General features: G+C 36.7%; 1 pseudogene; it reads left to right on the forward strand.

Moving 5' to 3' along the window:
- Positions 1-2,059: 2,059 nt before the first annotated feature.
- On the forward strand, positions 2,060-3,330 carry LOC113593733 (olfactory receptor 51G1-like; annotated as a pseudogene).
- The last annotated feature ends 653 nt before the right edge of the window (positions 3,331-3,983 follow it).

A 3,983-nucleotide genomic window follows, 5' to 3' on the forward strand; every position in this document is an offset into this window, starting at 1 on the left:
GGAATTACATAAGGAAGCTGGGAAAACATGCTCTGCAGTCTGAGTAGGAAGGGCCATTTATGAATTATATCCATCACTCTAATTCCTAGTGTGTGACTAAGGGTCATCACAGTACAGAATCGGGGCTACTTTCTGAAATAGGGTTAACATGTTTCAGTAGAAGTTACAGAAGCTTTAGAAGCAGGGGCTTAGATTCTACTTCTAATGATTATTTTGTTTGCTCAGTAACATTTCTGAACCCAGGCTACTCATATATAACATGGCCTCTGTTGATCTCATATAGATATTTAGTAGTTCAAATATGATAATAAATGTGTAAATAATTTTAAAGAGTCTAAAAATACTCTTAGATATTGGGATATGATTATAACTCATGAATAAACTTAAGGAATTAGATAATGATAACTTTTTTTCTTCTTTAACTATGTAAAGATCTCCATTATAGGTAAATTTCTCTTATGAAAGAATCATTGCATTATGAGGAATAAGGCATAGATGGTTAACTGATGAGGGCTTTAGTAACAAACATAAGATGTTGTGTGTTTGTTGTGATAGAAAGAAGGCATGGCAGCAAAAGTACAGATGAATAAAATACTGAGCTAGTGAAGCGTCTGAAGGAACTGAATTTATTTTAACATTGCTTTGGTATTAGGGACTGCTCACTGTAGTAGGCTGGACTTGGATGTTGACCAAGCTAGTCACAAGGCTGCAGCAACCAGACAGGTGATGCAACCACTATTCTGGGAAATTACCATCTACATCTGTGTGCCTTTAGGCAAACCATTTAAGTCTCTAAGCCTCAGTCTACTTACCTATAACATGCCTCTCTTTTGATGTCATTGGAGATATTTTATGGTACAAATATGATAATTAAAATGTAAAAATTCAAATGGAAAGAGGACTGTGGTAAGCATTTTCAAACATTGTTTAATTACCTGTAAAATGTTGTGACATAAAGTTAAGTCAGTTTGTAACTGAAATACACTAAAACTGAATGAGCAAAGAAGCAAAAATAAGAAAACCAGGAGAATGGCACCAGATATTTGCAATTATAATGGGCCACTGGATCACAGTCTGAGGGTGTGGGGGGTACTAACTTCATTAGTTAGGATCATGAGAATGTGATTGCTGATATTTTTCTTGTATCTGTTAAAGATGGCCCAATGCCATGTCTACAGACAGGAGGGTTAGAAAAAGAATTGAGTTCCAGTGACACCAAAAGGGAGGCTTCAGGATCAACAAGGCTGATGTAGCTCACAAATCAATTACATCAATCAAAAAAATGATAATAATTCACTTAAGTAAAACTCTGGTCTGATTGCAGTATACGTACACATAAATGAACGTTGGGTGGGGAATGTGAAATGGAAACCAAACTCCAAACACCCATATTGAATAAGTGAGGTAAGTGCTATTTATTCTTGGATGTTTGTGGGCTTCTGGGTCCCATTTAAACCAGTTTGAGGGCTCATTTATTTCCCTTTCAAATTGGTAACCATACTCACTACATGTGCAATGTTTTTCAAGTATCCATTATATCCTATGATATGATTTGATTAGTCTTCTAGGTGTTTCCATTGGAAAATGGATTTTTTATGATACATTTATTACCTAAACTTTTTACAATATTCCTTCTTTTTTTAAAAAAATGTTTATTTATTTACTTTTGAGAGAGAGAGAACATGCACAAGCAGGGGAGGGGCAGAGAGAGAGGGGAAGACACAAAATCTGAAGCAGGCTCCAGGCTCTGAGCTGTCAACACATAGCCCAACACAGGGCTTGAACTCACCAACTGTGAGATCATGACCTAAGCCAAAGTCTGATGCTTAATGGACTGAGCCACCCAGGCGCCCCTTCCAATGTTCCTTCTCTATAAAGTGTCCTTGTCTGAGGAAAATTAATGCTTGACATGGAGAGATCAGAGTATTGGAAAATATCCATACTTAATAACATACACAAAAATAAATGGCAAGTAAATGATGAATCTACAAGTAAATAAAAACAAACCAATTTATCAAAATATTAGTAGAAAAGATAGGACAATACATTATAAATTTATAGGAGGGAAGAATATCCTGTGAATGACTCAAAATCCAGAATTAGTAGAATAAAATATTGACAGAAAAAAACATAATGACCATAAACTATTTAAAAGACTAAAAAGTAATATATTAAAAGAGGGTGGTGACTTTGGGTAATTTTTCAAAACCATTTTTCAAACTGTATAGATAATGTGTCTACAAAACAATAAGAGAAAAGAAAAAAAAACTAAGTTAGAAATATGAGTTGTGTTCTCCATACTGTGTGTTTTTCTTCCTTCTAGGAATCCACATTTTTGTGGTAGGAAAGTGGCTACTTGGGACAGACTCATGATAGTCTCTACCTCCAGTATGGAACGGTTTGTTTCATTCCACCTCACTGGGATTCCTGGCTCCAAGAATGTTAATCATTTTATTTCCATCCCCTTTCATGTGTGCTACTTGATTGGAATAGTGGGCAACTGTACAATCCTTCACATCATCCACATAGACAAGAGTCTCCACAAGCCCATGTGCTACTTCCTGGCCATTCTGTCCCTTACTGACATGGGCCTGTCTATCTCTACCCTGCCCACAGTATTAGAAAATCTTCTGGTTTGATACTAGGAAGATTGAGGTGAATGCTTGTGTATCCCAGATGTATTTTATTCATACTTTTCCCCTGATGGAGTCAGCTGTGCTTCTAGCCATGGTTTTTGACCGCTATGTTGTCATTTGTGATCCTTTGAGGTATTCCAGCAAACTCACTCCACAGCACACTGTCTACATAGGGGTCTTCATTATAATCAGATGTTCTGTTGTCCTCCCTGTTATTCTTGTTTGTATTCCCACACTTTCCTTCTGTCACTCCCATGTTCTCTCTCACTCTTTCTGCTTGCATCAAGATGTCATCCAGTTGGCCTGTGATGACATCTCATTCAACATTTTATATGGCTTGTTTGTTGTTGGATTTTATTGGGGTGTAGATTCTTTAAGAATCTTGTTATCTTATGCATTCATCCTCCATTCTGTGCTAGGCATTGCATCCTAAGGAGGGAAGCTCAAAGCTCTCAATACATGTGCTTCCCACATTTGTGCTGTATTCATTCTATATGTGCCCATGATCGGGCTATCCTTAGTGCATCACTTTGCAAAACACTCCTCCCCCTTTTTCCACATGAACATGGCCAATATTTACCTCTTAGTTACAACAGTACTTAACTCAATCATTTATAGCATCAAGACAAAGCAGATTCCCTAAGGTTTCCTAAGGGTACTATCACCCAAAAGGGTTGGGCTTGCTCACACTTAAATGGGATAAGATTGTCTATTATTTTGACCTTTGCATCCATTTTCTGCATTCTAAAGATAACTTGTTTAGAATTTATTGAGCACATTTTGTGCGTAATAAGTACATGATAGTTAATAAATTCTACATGTCTCTGCAGAAGAATGAAACCAGACCACTTTCTTACACCACTCACAAAAATAAATTCAAAGTGAATGAAATACCTAAATGTGAGAGAGGAAACCATAAAAATCCTATAGGAGAAAACAGGCATCAACTCCTTTGATTTTGCCGCAGCAACTTCTTATTAGACATGTCTCTGGAGGTAAGGAAAATAAAAGCAAAAATGAACTATGGGGACCTCATCAAGATAAAATCTTCTTCAGAGGGAAGGAAACAAATAAAACTAAAAGGCAACTTACAGAATGGGAGAAGATATTTGCAAATAACATATTAGATAAAGGGTTAGTACCCCAAATCCACAAAGAACTTATCAAACTCAGTACCCAAGAAACAAAAATCCAGTGAAAAAATGGACAAAACACATGAACAGACACTTTTCCAAAGACATCCAGATGGCTAACAGACACATGAGAAGATGCTCAACGTCACCCATCATCAGAGAAATACAAATCAAAACCACAATGAAATACAACCTCACACCTGTCAGAATGGCT

This window comes from Acinonyx jubatus, unplaced genomic scaffold, assembly GCF_027475565.1.
Source record: "Acinonyx jubatus isolate Ajub_Pintada_27869175 unplaced genomic scaffold, VMU_Ajub_asm_v1.0 scaffold_57, whole genome shotgun sequence".
Classification (NCBI taxonomy): domain Eukaryota; kingdom Metazoa; phylum Chordata; class Mammalia; order Carnivora; family Felidae; genus Acinonyx; species Acinonyx jubatus.